The 19879-nt window shown below is 48.4% G+C and overlaps 1 protein-coding gene across 18 annotated transcripts in view; it reads right to left on the reverse strand.

Annotated features, from left to right (window-relative positions):
• The window catches only part of KTN1 (kinectin 1), a 73760-nt gene extending 56270 nt beyond the window's left edge, over positions 1-17490 (reverse strand). For 9 of the 18 annotated variants that reach the window (XM_056492821.1, XM_056492810.1, XM_056492826.1 and 6 more), the window contains exon 1: positions 17343-17490. The gene's annotated coding sequence lies outside the window, so the exon portion shown is untranslated. The remainder of the gene's footprint in view (positions 1-17342) is intronic. The other 9 variants (XM_056492822.1, XM_056492815.1, XM_056492820.1 and 6 more) reach the window with 2 other exon arrangements.
• Between the last annotated feature and the right edge of the window lie 2389 nt (positions 17491-19879).

The following is a 19879-nucleotide window of genomic DNA, read 5'->3' on the forward strand; positions in this document are numbered from 1 at the left end:
TGCTCACAAAATTCACCTGACACCTATGTAAAAAAAGGCACAACTTCCTGTAAGATTACACACAATCTTCTCACAGGTCACTTTTAAAATGGCACAGTTCAAAGTCATGCATGAGGCACTCAGCAGCCAGAAAAGCTGAAGGTCTACATGGACCTGTGAGTTTTGATCCCAGTGGCAAATCAGAAAATTACAAAACAGAGTAACAGAATAGAATAGTAACAGAATAGAAGAAAGTTATAGAGTATTCTGAGTTGGAAGGGACCCACAAGGATCAGAGTCCAGCCACTGTCCCTGCACAGACACCCCAACAACCCCACCCTGGGCATCCCTGGCAGTGCTGTCCAAACTCTCCTGGAGCTCTGGCAGCCTTGGGGCTGTATCCATTCCCTGGGGAGCCTGAGCAGTGCCCACTTCCCTGATACCCAACCTAAACCTCCTCTGGCACAGCTCCAGCTATTCCAGATCCTATTACTGGTCACCAGGGAGAAGAGATCAGCATCTGCTCCTCCACTTCCCCTTGTGAGGAAGCTGCAGACCAGGATGAAGTCTGTCCTGTCTCATCCCCTCCAGCTGAACAAGCCAGGTGACCTCAGCCACTTCTCTCAAGGTTTCCCCTCTCGACCCTTCACCACTTCCATGGCCCTTGGGTACTCTCCAATACTTTTATAACCTTCTTATATTTTGGCATCCAAATTGCACACATTACTCAGGGTAAAATTTACATATTTGTATTCTTTTTAAAGAATACAGTCTGAGTTTTATATCTGTATTTCCATGCTCTGTTTACACCAATCCTCCCAAACCCAAGACTGGGGGGTAAGCATAACAAACAGCATTTCAAGCTCTGAATTTTTCATTTCAATACTTGCCCTGACAGCACGATTTGTGCAGTCACAGGAGAAAGCTGTAGACACTCAAAAACACCAACTGAGCCATTCAGGTGTTAAAACTACTTTTCCCAGGAAGAAGACCTGTTCAAGGGAAGCTCAACAGTGCTTGACACCCCCTCCAAGGTGCTGACAGCAAGAGCAGAGCAAAACTTGTCAATAAATCTTGCTCTCCACTTTATTTCACTGATACAATTAAGCCATTTGCAGAGCACAAGCTCAGTGCTTCAAAACCCCTCTAGGTAAATATTTTCCATTCCAAACATGCCGCTGTTTGTACCATCTGTTGGGCTCTGTCTGCTCTCAGTCGCTTGATGTTAGTTAACACAGACAAGCTCTTTATTAAATTCCAGGAAGAGTAGCTTTGCTCCAACAAAAGCCTTTACTTTCAGAGGGTTTTTTTTAATACAGCTTCAGAGCCAAGACCTGACAAGATGAAGCCAGGAGTGCAATAGGGCTGCCACCAGCACCCAGCTGATGTCCTTGATCTTGTCTCAGCGCCCGCAGCAGGGAGCACCCAGGCACCTCCCCCAGGAGGTTTCCACCACAGCCCGGCTGCTCGGGCAAGTTCCTGCAAGATAAGGCAGGGCAGGGATTCACCAGGCAGCAGCTGACGCCCTGAAACCACCTGGGCTGTAGGATAAAGCCCAGAACTGGAATTAGCACCAGTGAAAGTGGAGTGAGCGTTTAGCCAGGGATAAATGCACGCACACACCTGCTGCTGGAACGGAGCGAGGAAAAGCCCACTCAGCATCCCTGCCTGGCAGCTCACAAAGCATCACAAATACCCCAAAGCAGCACCCCACTGGGTTCACCAAAGCACAATACACTGATATCAGCAATAGTGTGGCAGCAGGATCAGGGCAGGGATTGTCCCCTGTGCTGGACATTGCTGGGGCACCTCCAGTCCTAGGAGAAGTTTTGGTCACTCACAACAAAAATGCTGAGGAGCTGAAGCTTTCTAAAAAAGGGAACAGAACTGGGGAAGGGTTTGGAGCAGCAGAGACAGCTGAGGGGGTTCAGCCTGGAGAAAAGGAGACTCAGGGGGGATCACCTCATTCTCAAAAACTCCCTGCCAGGAGGGTACAGCCAAGGGGGCTCAGGCTCTGCTCCCATGGAACAAGAGGAAACAGCTTCAAGCTGCACCATGGGAGGTTTAGCTTGGATATTAGGGAAAACTTCTTCAATGAAAGGGAGACCAGGCATTGGCACAGGCTGCCAAGGGCAGTGGTGGAGTCTCCATCCCTGAAGGGATTTAAAAATTGTGTAGATGTGGCACTTGGGGACGTGGGTTAGTGGTGACCTTGGCAGTGCTGAGGGGATGGTTAGATTTGATCTTAAAAGGCTCTTCCAACTTAAATGAATCTATATTGTTCAGCACAGGAAAGTCTTAGGAAACCAAAACATTTCTTGCAATATTTGTGAGGGGATGTCACTTGGGATAAAAACCAGCGTGCATCAGGACCAGCAAAAAATGTCCTTGGCTCCACCAGACTCCAAAAACTGCAAATTTCACCTTTAAATCACTACCAGCTAACACACACACACACATCCCTATTATCTCCAGAGTCAGAAGATAACAAATTATCTTTACACAACCTTTTTCCAAAGTGCCAGTAAAGAATCAAAGGTTTCTTTCTTCCAGCAGGAATTACTCAGCAAGTCTGCATCTTCCCATCGCTACTTCCAAGGAGTCCCTGAGGCTTCCCCAGCTCCTTCCTTCACACATTCATGTACAGACATGCTCTGCCCACACCACCATGAACTATCTGAGAGGCATTTAAACTCCTGAGCAGCCAGCTCAGCCTTTTGGGTAAGCATTTCCCCTTTCCCTGCTCTCCACACAGGCAGGGACCAGATCAGACATTTGCTCTTCAATCACCACCTGCTTCCGTGCACGGGGAACTGGGAAGTGATACTTCTCAAAATAGGAAGGCATAAAAAAAAGATCACAGAATTTTCTCAAAATAATACCACAAATAAGAGCCAAATCTAGCAGACTTATGGCCAAAGCTGAGTTTAGGCTCCCAGGCTGAGCAGCAGTTCCATATGTCGTGTAGTTTTTGAGCATCAAGGGATCTCCTGCAACATGAGCCAATCCAAAAGCACAAGCCAGGTACAGATCTGAGCCAAAACTCTTGGGTCAGACAAGCTAAAGCACTAAACACACACAACCACACCTGAAATCTGCTTCTACCCAGCACCTGGACAGGAGGGAGGGACCAGGCCACACCTGGTTTTATTCTAATTAACTGTCTGGGAAGTTCACAGGGGTTTGTACAATCCAGCCCACTGTGACACTCCACAGCAGCTCAGCTTTACCACACACAAAAGCCATTTACACAGCTTTAAAGCCACTGTGCACCTCAACAAAGGCCTGAAGACAGCTGTTGTGGTCTAGTGTATAAATAGATATTCAGAGTATAAACTTCACCTTGGACCCACAGAAAGCCTCAGGGAGCAGCTACCAGTCCCTGAAAAGCCTGGGCAGGTACACTACAGGTCTGAGCCCAGCTGGGTTTGCTCACTCTAATACAGCTTAATCCCTTCCTGACGCAGGAAGAAGTTGCATTAGTGTAAGTATGCTCATTCTGCACCTACCCCTGCCATGCTCCATCACTTCAACTCAATTAAAACAAGGTCTGCACTCATGAGAGTGGTGCAGTTGACCACCCTCTGCTCAACTTACAGGTAAAACAACAACAACAAAAAAAATTACTATCATCTCCTGAGAAATGTAGGGCTGCTACATCCCTTTCATCTCCTTACATCCAATTCCAAGTGTGGAAGGAAATTCTTGGCTGTGAGGGTGGTGAACCCTGGCACAGGCTGCCCAGAGAAGCTGTGGCTGCCCCCATTCCTGAAGTGTTCAAATACAGATTGGATGGGGCTTGGAGAAGCCTGGTCTAGTGGAAGGTGTCCCTGCCCATGGCATGAGATAAAAACAAAATGGTTTTTAAGGTCCCTTCCAAACCCAAATCATTCCATGATTCCATAACAGAGGAAAGCAGGTATGAGAAGTAGCTTCTCAGTACTCAAATTCCACTCATACCTTCACAGCAATCTGCAAAGAGAAAACTGCTGGAATGAAACATTTTCCCTTTCCCAGTGTATATAGCAAATATAACTATATAAATATACATTCTTTATTATGACTTCTTGTTAATATTTTAAAAAACAAATGTAAAATAAGAAGAGACAGAAACAAAAGAAGCAAAGTCCAGCTTTTTTTTGCCTTAGTAGGTTCTGTGAAAGTATGAATGGCATCTGAGTACTGGGAGGCTAATGCCCATTTAAAAAAAACAACCCAGGTTTTTATACACAAGAGGTGCAAAGAATCAAGGAGAAACTCGAGTGTGTTACTGCCTGTGCATCCCAGGAGAGGTAAAATCCCCTTCCTGCAAGTTTTGCACATCCCCAGCACCAGAGTTTTCCCCCAGGCTGTGTGGCAGGAGCCCCCCTGTTGCCCAAGCCTCACCTCCCTGGGCAGTACAAGCTGTCCTCCATCTGAATCCAGGACAGGAAAACCACGACAGATTGCTAAAGAGGATGGCATGTTGTTTATGGGTTCTGTTTCTAAAGTTTGGACATAACTGAGAAGAGCTCAGTCTTAATTTACTGCTTGATTCTCTGGATTTCTACTCAACTTTGCCCTTAGCTATACTCACCAGGCAACTTTTTAGCTTGTTCACTTGAATTCCTCCACATACACAAGAAAGTTTTAAACCTACCACTTGCTCTGCAGCTCCCCAAACAGCCTGGTGTTAAAACTTTTCTCCCAAATTTCTCACTAAGGCAGCCACAGCAACAGAGAAATAAAAAATAACCAGCTTTCAAGGGCAAGCAAGTCACTCAGAGGAACTTCAGCAGGTCCCTGTAAGTTGGATTTATTAACCTTTGTACTCCCACACCCCAAGGGTGCAGAGGCTGCCAGAACTGCCCCAAACTGAGCCATGCACAGCCCAACAGTGTCACACTGCTGCTTTCACCAAGGTTGCACCCACACTGAATGAGGTCTCACAGATCAGGGAAGGAGGAATGTGTGCACGGAGGTGATGGCACAGGAGGAAGACAAGAAACCTCAAAATAAATTAATTTGGAAAATTTCTCATAGCAATGTATCACCAAAGGTCCTCCTGCAAGAATATATTAAATTCATGGTAAGAATATTAATCTTGTTCACATTAGAACTTCTTTCCACTACAAAAATGAATCACACAAAGATATTCTTAGTCTGAACACCATAAAAGTGACTTTATCCAGACATTTTTTAATGTATGTTGAAGGGATGAGAACAGGATTCTTCTGCCAACAAAGACAGGTACCAACCAAGAGAATCTATTTAGCTTCAGACTTTTAACCAGACGAGATTTTACTCAAGTGTGCACACGCTGTCCTTCACCCTGTTGCGAAAGGAACAAAAGAAGAGGAAATGACTAATCAAAGCAGCAGCACATTAATATATTTTGGTATGTGGAAAGGGAAAATTGTAGCTGGTATTTTTAACATTCCCAACAGGAGAATGCAGGGCCATGCATACAGCAGCTGCCACAGAGGCTCAGCAGCTCCCAGGAGGGGAGGGAAAAATGAAAAAAGAGAGGAAAAAAAGGTGAAGTTATGCTCCAAAGAGGAGTTCTGTATTTTCCATTTTTCAGCATGAGTCTGCTGGAATGAGAGCCTGGAAAGGAGGTAGAGCTGGGGCCAGCAGCAAGGCCTGGGTGATAACAGGTGAACTTTGCCTGAACTGCAGGGAAAACCCAGCCTGGAGAGGTGCTCTGGAGGGAAAAGGTGAGAGTTTCTTGGAGCACTGCCACCAGCAAACACTCCTGTAAATCCCATTGCCACCCTGCTCTGCTGGGTGCCCTCATCCACAAGCTGATAAGAGATAGGGCAAGTGTCCCAGGTGACATCCAGCAAGTCACAGCTCACCCACGTGCCATCCATCCCACACTATCTCGAGGTTAATTCCCTCTCAGAGCTCTCCATTCCCTGCACAAGCATCTTCACATCTCTCCTTGCAGTTACTTCTGTCACTGAACCCACACAAGCCAAGCCACTGATGTCCCAGTTCAACTGGATTTAACAACTGGTTTTTAATGCCACGCTCCCCCCCTCCATGGGAAGTTCTTTGGTAACAGGCTTGCTAAGAGCAACAGGGCAGGAGTCTCACTACTGTGATAAACCCAAAATTAGAGCTTTCAAACCCCTTCCTAAAAGGGATCAAAACCAATCAATCCAGCAACAGCCCAGCACGGTCATTTGTGCAGTGGGATGGCACAGCACAAAAGCTTTGCTCGCTCAGGAAGAGGAGCTGGACTGCTGCCTGTCTGTCCAGCTCCAATTGTTCCCACACTTCATAATTAAGGGCTACAATTCACCCTTTTTCCAATGCCAAACCCCAAAAGGCTCGTAACAAAACCACTCTAAATACTAAATGGGAGCTACTGCTGAACTGACTGTAATTGTTCAGATTGCCTCTCCTTGCTCCAACACTGCTGGATGCAAGGAGACTCAGAGAAACTAATATTTAATGTTCTTGCAGAGGGATTTGTGCTCAGCCACCCTGTAACACAGCCAGAAGCCTGAAGCTTAAGCAGGTCTTTACCCTGGTATCACAAAATGACAACCCCGGTCATTCCAGCAACAAGATTTTCCCATTATTTCTGTTCAGTGTGCTGTTCCACACAGCTATACAAAGAGGTTGGACCACTGACAAAAAAAAAAAAAGCTTCATTAACCTCTCAGTGACTCGACAATCCTATTGTTGAACAGCAGTGGACAAAAGGAGAAGCCAGCAGCAGACGGATGCTCTCATCTATCCCAATTCCTAGAGGAAAATGAAATTGAGCTGTGCTGGGAACAGGCTGCAAGGCAGAGGAGAGTTGTTAGCTCAGAGGGAAATCAAAACTTCAGTGATTGTGAATCATATCAGATCTAGATGCTTTCATGTGGTTTCTCCTAACTACCTGGAGTCTCAAGACATTATTCACTGCACACATTATGTCTAAGCAGTTGAGTGATTTCAGTTGTCTCTAAAGAGAAAACCTGCGATTGCTGTATCAAAATTACTGTCAGTGTGGCACAGATGTAGCTAAATGAGAGCATCAGAAGGCAGCAAGTGAAACAAGATTGCTGTACCCCATCATCAGACTGGGTCTTGATAATTCTTCAGCTGCAAACAGAGAGAAATCAACAGGGAAGATCTTTCTTCTTTGTCACCACACACAGTACAATAAAAGAACAGGGGGAAAAAGTATCCATCAGTTAAACAACCAAAGTTCACAGAGTGATAATAAATTTTCAAATGTGCCAAGAGTTTAAAACTCAGGGGTATGCAGTTAGTTTCTCAACCCTCAAAAGGGCAGCTTCAGTTTAGCTGGATGACTGGAGGAACAGAGACTAAACACAGAGAAGTCAAAGTTCCTGTAAAATGACAGAGGCATCATAAATGAAACTATCACCAACATGCACAACTACCAAACTAGAATTTAGGGAGTACTACAAGGCTGGAATTGCCTCCTCTTCAGCCTACACAGCCTGGTGAGCACTGCATCAGCAGGTCTATTTTTACTTTTAATACTCTACATCACAGCTGTGGGTCAGAAAGACACGAAAACTCTGGAAAACCCAAACAGCCAGGCTCGAGCAGGCATCACCCTCCCTTCCCCTGTGCACAGACAGCTCTGCTGCCCTGAGCTGCACCCAAGGAACAGGACCCTGCCCAGCTTCCTCTGCTCCCACCTTGCAGGGAGGGGCTGAGGCCAGAGGACAATGCTGGCGTGGGAACAAATGGGCAGCAATGGGCCATGGCTGCATTTTGGCTGCAAGTCGGGAAAACACTCAATTCTCAATCCAGCAAGGTGCTCACTGCTGTAATGGTCAATCTGCAGCCCCTGCATGGAGCAGGGGCACTGTGTTTTATTTCATTTTTTTTGCTGGTAGCAATCAATGAGTTTTAATCCATAGTCACATTAGGAATGACACCTCCAAAGATGGTTGGATTTTATTTCAATTGTGCATTAAATTTAAAATCATCTGCCAGATTAAAGCACTGTTTACACTCTAGTTACAAACCCTCTGAATACAGGGAATGTTTATAGGTATGCTCAGGACCACATCACTGCTGGTGATGGGGCTTCCTACAGCACTGATATTTTGGCTTTCTGCTCCAGCAGAAATTTGCACCAGCTGAAGGCTGGACAAACTTCCATCATGAAAACTTCCACAGCAGATATGAGTTAGTCTGACAGCTCAATAGCAAAAGCTGTCCTTCAACATTTATCCTAAAGCATGTTACCATGCAGGCATAAAGACAGCACTTCTATAGCCAAGCCAGATCCCTCATGTTGTAGATTATGTGCTGTTAATACTGCTAGAAATAAAGTTTCTAAATGGTTTAGGAACAAAAGAGGCTTTAGAAGCAATTTCATACAAGTTACACCAGTGCATTTCAAAGTATAAATTGCATCATGAGCTGGAGCTCCTAACTCTATTTAACAGCACAATACGAAGTTTTAGAAATTGCTGCTGAACTGTGGTGGTTTCCCTGCTGAGGCAGGTGAAGTGTTAGGGCCTTTCTCTGCTCTCCTCTGAGACACTGCACGTATCTCATTTATCAAGGGCAGCTAAGAGCTCACCTCATCATCCATCCAAAACACCTCCTGCACTACAGCAAGAATTTCACTGGCTACAGCTCCACTGAGATGCCATCCTTTCAGCTTCCACAAGATGTGCTCCTGAACAGCAGCACCACTCATTCCTCCCCACAAGGCTTCTTTTCACCTTGTTAACCTCTCTGTGCTTCACTGACCAGCCTGCTGAAGGCACTCCCAGCTGAAGAAATGATACACAGCCGGTGTCATCTCACAGTGTCATCACCCACATCCTTTAGGCTCTGGCAGGCAGCTTGAGAAGGTCACATGTGCAGCGTTCCTCCAGACCCTGAGGCAATATTTGACTCTTAAAACACCCAGAGGAGGGGACCAGACTCCCCTCAGCAGCAGAGAAAAGGCTTCAGCTCCTCCAGACTTGCTTAATGCTTGAATCACACCTGAGCCACATGGTGGAGGAGCTTTATTTTACCACCTTCCTCATGCAGCTGTTGGTGCCCCAGGTGAGTGATGCTGAGGGTTACTAATGTTCTTCTGAGCAATAGCAGCCCAGGAGATGCTGCAACCCTCCTTACTGGTCCCAGTTCCACAATCCAGTTCACTGCATAAACCCTCACACTGTGCAGTTTTTGAGAGCTGGGTAACACCACATGAGAACCCTGCAAAAGGTGTGTTCAAAGCACATCTCTAAAGGTTTCCTGGTTCTTTTCCACTTGTGACCATAAGGACCAAGACTGCAGGAGCCTCCTAAAGAAACTGGAGACTGAAATGCATATTTGAAGAGTTCTGAGTTCAAGTCAAGAACCCAACACCCACAGTTCTGCCCCCAAAACAGCCTCCTAACACAGGCACACACACCCGCCCCAGCGTGCTCAGCACTCATCTGAACTCAAGAACATGCCAGGTTGTTAAAAAGGCCCAAAAATGCTCAGCAACAGAAATGCAGAGTAATTGAGGTCATTTCTCTCACGCCTCTCTGGGTTCTCACTCCCTTTGCTTTGCTGTCCCACAATCTGCTCCTCCTCTGGCGTGCAGAAATTGAACAAACACTTCATTGCAACCACTCAGATCTAAACTTATTTGCCTCCAACTTAAGTTACATCTCAAACTATTACTCCAATAGCCTGTAATACCAAGCAGGGATTAAAAGATCTGCTTAGAAATAGACACAACAGACCTGAAGCCAAAATATCAACTTTTGGTACACAAACAGCATAGGAAAAGAGGTAGAAATTTGGGAGATGGAGGGTAGGGGGGCTAAATAAGGCAGGATTGTAATGGAAACATCTGATCAAGAATTTTCACAAGCCTTTAAAACTTCTGAAACCCAACCCCTTCATCAGCACTTCTCACATGCCTCAGACTGCAGACCATGTTATGCAAGTTCTAATTGTACCTCCAGAGCCCTCCCTGCCACCCACAGGCTCTGCACCCCAGCAAATCCCTCTGTGGAAGGACACTGAGGCAGAGAAGAACCCTCCCACACCTGGCCTGGGGTGCTGCCACCCATGCAAAGAAAGCCTGGTCTTGAACCAGGCTCTAACCCCTTAAAAGCTGCTAAAAGCTCCTCTGGTTTTACATACACAAACCAAGCTGTAGAAGGGTTCACTAAATTTAGCATGCAACCCAATCCTAGTGGTAGTGTAGCACAGGCTGAAGACATGGAAGTGACCTTAGGTGAAGGTAACAAGGAAAAACTGTCAGTGATCCCATTGAGCTGGTGTGGGAAAGCCCAGAGAACCCAATAAAATCCTAACAAAACCTCCATAAATCCTCTGGGCAGCTTGGTGGTTTCCAAGGCTCTGAGATGCCATCTCTGCCTCTCTTCTGGACAATGTTGCTCATTGTCCACACTGGGGACAGGGTTGGGAGGAACCTTCCTAGCTGGGAGAAGTAAAGCTTGGTGGACCTCCACCACCACTGCTGTAAACACAAAACCAGGCAGCATGAAGAGAAAAAGCAGCAGTCCTTTGTCCTTCCATCACAGCTGGAGCCACATGTACTGCCTACAGGTGCTGAACCAAGCAAAGGTCAGTGGGTGTGACAGGAGATAGAGCACTGACCTGTAAACTCCATTTTCTGCCAATTCCCAGCACCACACCCACTGAGAACTGCAGACACTGCCTGCTTCAAGGACAGGACAGAGTCTCCTGGAGAACAGCAAGCTAAAGGAGACAAAAGAGTTCCCACCTAGTCCTGGGGGAAAGGCCTGGCACAGCATCCTAAACTCCAACCACTTCCCAGATCTGAATATGCCCTGTAAAAGCTCCAGTGGCTGTAAGCTGCTGTAGCCATGGTGATGCTTTCAGGTACACCTGGAGCTGAAGCAGAGAGGAGCAGCAGAGATCCTGCAACTGGTTTCATGTACCTGTTTTTAGTCCTCACACAGAATTAAAGGCAATGCCAACATGAAAGCCAAGCTGGGATGTCCACCTGTAACATTAAGTGATGACTTAGAGGGCAAAGCAGCACTGAACACCAAGGCAGCCTTTCAAACTAGTTTGGAAGGCAAGAAGCAACATCTCTTTCTGGGGCCAGGCTTGGCCTCCCACCCACACCAGAGAAGAGAAAGGGGCATGTGGGAACAGTCCTGGTTGCTGCAGGAAAGCAGTTCAATGTCACATCACAGAATGGTTTGGGCTGGAAGGGACCTTGAAGATCATCACATTCCAACCCCCTGCTATAGAGCAACTATCCCATATTAATCCAAGCCCTGTTCAGCTTGGCCTTGAACACTTCCAGGGGGCCAGGGGCAGCCACAGCTTCTCTGGGCAACCTGTGCCAGGCCCTCACCATCCCCCACAGGGAAGAATTCCTTCCTTATATATATATCCTTATATATTCCTTCCTTAATATCTAATCTAAATCTCTTCTCTCTTTGTTTAAATCAATTCCCCTTGTCCTGTCACTATCTGACAGTGCAGATCAAGCACCAGCTGACTGCCAGGGCTCAGGTCACTGATGGGACCAAGAAAAAGGCACCATCAGCTGCTCTGCTGCATCCTCACCTGCAGGAGCTTGGCCTCTGCCTCCCCTTCTGTAAAATGGGCAGGTAAGTGCCAGGCCAGGTGCCTGATGGAGAAACACCCATGTGAGCCAAATGCAAGACATCAGCTTAAACACTCCTGCCAGCAGCACTTCCCACCCAAGGCCTGGGAACCATTCACTTCCTCCAATAAATTGGACTTTTTAATTTGCTGTCATCAAGTGTAGATTTTCCAACTTAAAACCTCACAGCAAACTGGCTGGGAAAAAGTAGTCATGGCCAGTGGTCAGACCAAACCAGTAATAATGAAATTAGGAGCTGCCTGGTATTATAGGCTCTCTTATGAGTCAGTCATGATCCACTCGAATCCTGGTGAGTTCCCTGAAGAGCTGCACCTTGTGCAATAGCTTAGTCATCATCTTCCTTGACAGCTACGCACTTACAAACACATTTTGAGTCCACTCACATTTTCCCATGAAAACTTTCCCCATGAAAACTTTTCCCTCTGCCCTACTACAGGCAGAACAAAGCAGAGTGGTGCCAGCCTAGAGTGGGCAGCTTGTCCCTTGCAGGGGAGGAGATAAAGCTTTTATCTCCCAGACTCAACAACTTCCTTCCTGTGTGGCAGCAGGGGACAAAAGACACCTTTTCACACCACAGACAGGAACGAGATGTACTACAATTTGTCACAACCCCAAAATAAAATACCCTGCTTACCGTTTTCAGTCCATACAGGAGAGTGTAAAACAGAACTAAGGCAGCATTTCTGCTACAAGGAACTTGCAGGGTGGGATTTGGAAGCAAAAGAATAAGAAGCCTAAAATAACTTGAGTTGAGTTTATATTGCTCTGGCAGCTAAGCAAAAGTTGATAACACTGGACTGAGGTACTTCCCCTCTGCAGGATGAGAGCTGGATTGTTTTTGGAAGCACTATGAATCATGGGCATAAATATACCAGGCTTTAAGAGCCTTTGACACCCATGTAATTCTGAACTCCAGCTTGATTTTCCCTGGGTCACTCAACACATGCTCTGCGAGCTGGACACCAGACAGGCAGGCTGAAAAGGTCACATATTCAATTAATAGGTGTAATCCCAAAATCAGAACTTGTGATTTGCTGGATAACATCAACACACCTCTTCCCGGATGCTCCATTAGTCATTCAACTGCAACCTGAAGGAAAACAGGAGTTTTGCTCTATTTCCTCAACTTCACAGCATAAAAGGGCTTAAAGATGCTTCCTGCAGCAGGGGAGCTGTGATGCAGCAGCTCCAGCAGAGCAGTGATTTGCAGGATTGCCTGGCTGAAAGCAGATCCAGACAGGGAAGCCAAGCAGAGGGATCAGCCAGATGGAAGAGTGTCCAATGGAAAAAGAAGAAAACCATGCAAGAAGAGCTGTTCCCTGTGTTTCACTACCACTGAAAATCCTGCACACCTGAGAGCAACCACAGCAAAGAGCTGTGAATGCAAGCAGAGGGCAACACTATTTATAACAGGGATTATTAGTGCAACAAAATGAGTAGCTTGTCCACATGACTGATTTACAGACACTTTCTCCAAGTTACAATGCAGCCCCAGTGATGACAAGCAAAGATGAGGCTTTCATTTGAAAAAGAAAAAATGCTGTTCCTCTAAATAAATCTCCATGGGAAGAAAAGGGGAAGAAACTACTTTTACTTCTCTTCAGTAACAGCAATTTAAAGCTGCAGATTTTGGTAAGCAGGGTGGCCACAAAGCACTAACAAAAACAGAACATTGCAGAAAAGGAGGAGAACTGCAAAGAAGTAACTCTCAAGATTACCCATAAACCTTACAGTCCTGCCCCTCTCTTCTCCCTCCCACCCCCCACTCATTCCACAGCAAAACTCAAGGCTTGAAGCACCCAGATTACTTCTCTGCACAACATAGTGACAAGGAGATAATGTTCTTTGTGTTAGTACAGTTAGAGATTGTTTCCAGAGTTTTCATACAACAGATACCATTCCTCTTTTTCCTTGTTTTCTACAGTATCTAAGAGAATTAAAAAAAAACAAAAACCCTCACCTCTAGTTAAATTGGAAGCATTAAAAAGGATCATGAGATTTGCATTCTTTAGCACCTCAGATTATTAGAGTTTCCACTACCATGACTTCCCCTTCCAACTTTGCACCAAGCTTCAATTAAAGAAACTTCGTATTTGGGTGGACTTTGGTATTTCTTGTACCAAAACTGTGGAGCATCCAGGCTGACAGGATGGCCAAGGCAGTGGAATTTATGCACTCCCAGGAGATCTGTTTTATTCTGCTCTATGGAGAGATCCTGCACCAAGCCTGCCCTCTGCCCAGGACCTATATTTAGGGACTGAGCTGACCCAACAGTGCCCCTATAAGCTCATTTATCGAGATTCACTTACTCATTCTAATGTAATCTAATTAGATGCAGCAGTCTTGAACAAAGGCATGGCAGTGACCAGGAGAGGATGAGTTCAAACACAGGGAAGGCAGCCCAGGTGCTGCTTAGTTCTCACAGAGAGGGGAATAAAACCCCTGACAGAGGAATGGCAGGAATTGTAGATGCCTGTGCACTATCTCTGAGCAGCACCTGGATTCACTCTGCTTCTTCCCTCAACCAGGTGAAAAAACAATTCCTCAACTAGAAGCAACAGCAGCAGAGTCCAGATCAATGCATGGTGCTTATCCATGAAAGAGCTGCTGCTCCTGCTCTGAAATCAATGGAAATGAGGGCAAAAAAAAGCAGCAATCAGTCTCTAAGGCAGAGCCCACGCCAGCAGGCACAGATGCATTCCCAACCACAGACCACAGGCATCAGCCTGGAAAAAGTGCCAAAGAGTCCCCATTGTAAGAAAATACTTTAAAGGCTCCATTCTGGCAAGAAATAGGAAGTTTTCAAAGCTCCCAAGTACCCTCTCTCCTGCACCAGCTGTAGTTCAGGCATGCGAACAGGAAGAAGCTTTTACATTTCTAAAAAGATAAATAAATACTTCTTTTTTTTTTTAAAGGTCCCCATGTGTTTTACTTGCTTGGACATCTTGTATAATGATGAGAGGAGAAGCAGATTCCTAGGAGTCATGGGCTGGTAATTCTCCAATTTATCATCTCCATAGTTTATGCACAGTCATTAACAAGAAGTGATTTGTCTGGGACAGATTTAGCCCAGCAACTCCCTGTCTCGTTAGCCTGAAACAATCACCCGAGGAATGTCAAAAAGTTTGTGAGCTTAGTGCAACAATCAGCCCCCTCCCAAAAATTCCTACTTTTAAAAATAGCCCAATCCTGCTGCTTTGCCAATGCAGAGCAGGAAGTTTAAGAGCTAAACACAAATGCATAAAATTCCCTTTACATTAAAAAGGTTCTGATGGGCAAAGGCAAAAGGTTGTCACTGACAAGGAAATCCTGAGAATATCGATAAGAGAACAACTCAAGGAGACTTAAAGACTTCAACTTGTCTAACCTACAAAAACAAGGGGTCAAGAGGGGATCCGATTGCTCTAATTACATCAGGGAGGGAAAACAGTCATTTAGACCAAATGGAAACATTAGAACCAAAAACAAATTACACAAACAGGCCATGAACACCGTGAGGATGGAAATTCAGCAACTGCTCGAGCCTTCAAGGAGGTTCTCCAACAGCTCTCCCGAGGAGATAGAGAAAGAATAAACTGATCAAGTTTCACCTCGGAAGTAGCTGTGTTATGAAAGGCATCCACAGCACGGATGGGTGCTAAAAATGGGGAAACTAAACTTGATTTGGGTCGCTGCCACAGCTTTTGGAGTGAGGAGCAGGATGAAGAATTACCTTCTGCTTCCTCCCGGTTCCTCCTGGACAGCACAGGAGTCATTCACACTATTTACTCAGGCACATCACTGGGGTATGACCAGGGAACTAAACTTGGCAGCTGAAGCCTCACAGAGTCAATGGTGAGAGGTGGGTGCCTTGGCAGCAGCAGGCGAAGGGATTAGGAGCAACCAAGTTTGATGCTTAAAATAAAACACATGTCCTGTCCCCTGTGTCCTCATGCTTTAGGGTCTTGGGTGTAGCTTAAACACAGACCTGGCTATCACCTCTGAAATTCACAGGGAATTCCAGCTACTAAGGGGCTTTTTTAGCCCTAGGTTTACAGCACCAAGGGTCAAGAATGATTAGACATTTTTGAGCCATAACCACCAAATCTCCAACAGCAAGAGCAGATGACGCAAATGAAAGTTGTTACAGAGCTAACCAAGCAACACCACAGGCTTGAGCAAGTCTTTCCCTTTTCTTCACGGGGTTTTAAAAACAAAGTAGTCATCAGGTCTGTGACAGGGGGATAAAGGACAAAATTAAAATCTCATTGTGTCCTTCAGATCCTACTGCTGCTATTTCTGAGAGCAGCAAGCATCTAGCTGAGAGCTAGAAAAGGGGGGTGGTAAGAAAAATCTACCAAAAAAGGTATTTGGTAATATCTCTACCAGAAAATTAGTGTTTCTCTCCAATCCCCAACCTTTCACTGCTGCAGTTACACACAAAAGTTATTTTAATCACAGTATGCAGAAAGCAGCATCAGCATATGAGGCAAGAGAAAAAATATGTGGTAAAGCGAGTTGCATGGCCTGTTCAGAAATTACAGTGCAGCAGGCAAGAGGTCCACGAGGCAGAGAAACACTTTCAGCCCAAGCCAAACAGGAGGATGATAGCGATCCACCGAGAGAAAAGGCAAGGAAAAACATCTGAAAGGAGGTGGAACACAGGAACTGAATCCCTTCTCAACTTTTGCAGCAACCAGTTCTAACTGCCCAGCAGAGATTTTTGCCTTGTCATAGGTAAAGAGATGTCAAATGAAATAATTATGTCAACTAAATATCATTTTAGTGGACAGAGGCAGCAATGGAAACACTAAAGGAACGGGGGGAGAAAAAGGGAGAATTTTAAACAGAAAAGAGTTACAAGCAGGGTATCAGCTCAGCTCCTCTTCCACAAAGCAAGAAATTATCTTCGAGGTTTTCTAACACTGACCTCAAAATACACAGCACAGCCTTGGGGTGGGGGGGAAAAAGGTTATAAAACGCCAAAGCTAAAGCACACAGGTGGACGCACATCACTAGAGAGCAGAACTTGTCACTGTCTAATGCAGAAAAGATGCAAAGCTACGTTATTCTTAATAACCACCTACTCAATTAAAATACTCCATCAATTGAAGGCAGCGGGGTACAAAAGGTGCAGCTTTGCCACTTTAACTCCTCTTTCCTTCTCCATAACTCGCAGACTGGAAGAAGGGAGGCAGCTGTGAGCAGAGGAGAGGTGATGGGGGCACCAACACCTCCAGGCTTAACAGAGCTGCACACAGCCCGCACCGGGGCTGTACCAAAGGGCACCGGCAGCCTCAGAAATGAAACACCACCAACACCACCACTTCCAAGGGTGGGGAGCAGCGCTGGCGAGCATTTGACACCAGCACGGGCACCCAGGGCGGCCCAGCCCGCGGTAATGAAGCGCGCAGCTCATTAAAGCTCCTCCGGCCACCCGGGCGCTGCAGCAGCCGCCGCTGGCCAAAGCTCGCCGGGCTCGGCAGCGGCGGGGAACGCTCCCCAATCACAATCGGGGCGTCCGCGCTCGCCCGGCCGCCCCTCGGCGGGCAGTTTAACGCAGCGGGTTTCGGGAACACCGCGTTCGCCCCGCTCCGGGGAGATGCGCTCGGGAGGCACCGCAGCCCCACCGCAGCCCCCCGAGCCCCACGGCAGCGGCCTCTCCCCGGCGCGGAGCCGCGCCCGGACCCCCCCGGCCGGGCCGCAGCCCCGGGCCCGCCGCGGCCTGCGCCCGCCGCCCCTGGCCGGGAGGGCCCTGCCCCGCTGCGAGCCGCGGCGCTCCGCGGGCGGCACTCACCGAGACGGCGGCGGGCAGGGCAGGGCCGTGCCGGGCCGGGGCTGCGGGGACGGAGCGGGAGCGGCCGGTGCTGCGCGGCGCGGGCGGCAGGAAGGGGAGGAGGCGGCCCCGCACGTCCGCCGCGCCTGCGGCCGCCCCCCCGCGCGTTAAAGGCACCGGCACCGCCCGGCCCCGAGCCCACCCGCGGGGAGCCCCGGTACCGCCCGGCCCTGCCGCGTGTGTGGGTGCATCGCCCCGAGCCGGCCGAGCGCTGCGGGATCGCCCCCCGAGCTCCCCGCGTGGGGATCCCTCACCCGCTGCTGAGGTGCGCCCACCGAGACTCCCCTCCACGTGGGGATAGCCGGGGATCACACACACAGACTCTCCCCACGCGGGGATCCCCAGGAATCACCCACGGAAACTCCTCCCACACCGAGATCACCCACCCAGACTCTCCCCATGTGGGAGATCATCCATCGAGACTCCCTCCACACGGGGATCCCAGGGATCACCCACCCAGACTCTCCCCATGTGGGGATCCCCAGGGATCACCCATCCAGACACCCCCAACAGCAGGATCCCAGGGATCACCCACCTAGAATTCCCCCACTCCCAGGGATCACCCACCCAGACTCCCCCCACGCAGGGATCTCACCCACCCAGACTCCCCCCTCCCTGACCTGTTCCTGAGGATGACCCAGCTAGACTTCCACCAGGAGAGATCACCCATCCCCAGTTCCCCCAGACCGGGATGCCCAGGGATCTCCCCGCCATACCCCACCCATGGACAGGGATCCCCCACCCAGACCTCCCAGAAACAGGGATCCTCCCATCCAGGTTTCCCACGTGCAGGGAACAAAATCCACACAAACCCCACCCAAGCGTGGGAATCACCTCCCACAGGCAGGGATCTCCCCACCCATGTGTGGGGACCATTCTCCCCAGATGCAGCAATCCCGCTGCCCAGACTCACCGGGCACAGGGATCACCCATCCAGCTCCCACCATATCCCTCTCCACCCCTGACAGAGCACACCCCAAGGCCTCCTCCAGGCCATGAAAGAGACCAGACACCTCCTCATGACCAGGAATAGGGCTTGTCCTTCAATTTCCCTTAAATTTCCTTCAATTTCCCTTAAATGTCTTAAAACTGCCCGGCAGCCCTGCCTGCAGCACAGACATAACAGGGGCTCATTCAGTGATATCCCAGCAGGCTGGGGAGTCTGCAGGGAGAGAGATTAACTGGATTTTTTCAGCTCTGACTTCTTAGAGCCTCAAGTTCTTCTTCTCTCTGATGTGGATCCTTCCCAAATGCTCACAGGGCACATTGCTTTCTCCTGTCTGAGCTCGGAGGCTGACCACGGATCTGTGGGTACCCACGGGGATGGAAACTGATGCTCTGTCAGTTACTTGGGGACAGCAAAACAGCCCAAGAAGCCACAGAGGGCACCCGTCCAGCTCCATCACTGGGGAACTGATGTTAACTCTCAGCTTCCCAGAATCCCAAGCATATTGGGGAAAACACAAGAAAATGCACAATTTTGGGCTCAGCTGGATGGCCAAGCCAGGGGTGGCTGTGGGGAAGTTCTGGTGCTGGTCAGGTATCCACAGGGTCCAGTTGCAGCCGGCAAAAGGGAGTTATCCCAGCACAGCATCACCCCAGGGCTTTGCACCAACCCTCCCATAATTTTTTCTGACCTCTGGCAATGAGGAGCCTGGTTTGACCTCCAGGCCCTGCTGCTCAGAGCAAGCCATTTGTTAATTTGTCCCACAGCATCTCTGAGAAGTCACCCGCTCCGCAGCACTCGGTATCAAAGCAGGATTTGCACGGAGCTGCAGGGACAGCTCAGCACTCCCCGCCCGGCCAGCCATGAGCTGCAATCCCGCTGCATTCCCAAACCCTCCGGAGCAAACAAAGGCAGCAGCATGGATGCTGAGTGATGGAAGCTGTGCCTTTGCCTGGGAGGTGAAACGAGCCCAGAGGGGCTGCCCCGGGGGTGTGGAGGTGGCCGGACACTTGGAATGTGTGACCGGCCATCAGCTGGCCAGGCAGGGTTTTGCTGCTTCATCCTGGAGCTTCCCTGGCTCAGCACATCCCAGCCACTCACTCCCCTGCTGACAGCAGCACATGATCCAGCCAAAAGCAGCATCCCAACCCTGCGATTCCAAGGTGAAAATTTAAGGCCAAATCTTCCTAATATTAACTATTCCAGGAGTGGTGGTGGCAGGGCTTGGCAGCAGAAGATTCTGCAGATGTTTCATTGCTTTTGTGCACAGTAGGGTTTTCCAGCTGGCAGCAGAAGCAAACCACGGCTTCCCAGGAATGGGATTTGCTGCCTCACAGATAGTGGGTGAGGGTCCTGCCAACAGAGAGAGAAAGACTGGAGCCACGAGCCTGGGAAGGGCATTGGAGGAACAGAGCTGCCCCTCCTGCCAGGAGTGGAGCTGTAATGGAAGAGCAGAGAATGCAAATCCAGCAGCTACAGCTACAGAAGGGACAGGCACTGATCTCTGTGCTCTGTGAACAGTGATAGGATCTGAGAGAACAGCTCAAACTGT

The sequence above is a fragment of the Oenanthe melanoleuca genome, chromosome 5 (genome assembly GCF_029582105.1).
Source record: "Oenanthe melanoleuca isolate GR-GAL-2019-014 chromosome 5, OMel1.0, whole genome shotgun sequence".
Classification (NCBI taxonomy): Eukaryota; Metazoa; Chordata; class Aves; order Passeriformes; family Muscicapidae; genus Oenanthe; species Oenanthe melanoleuca.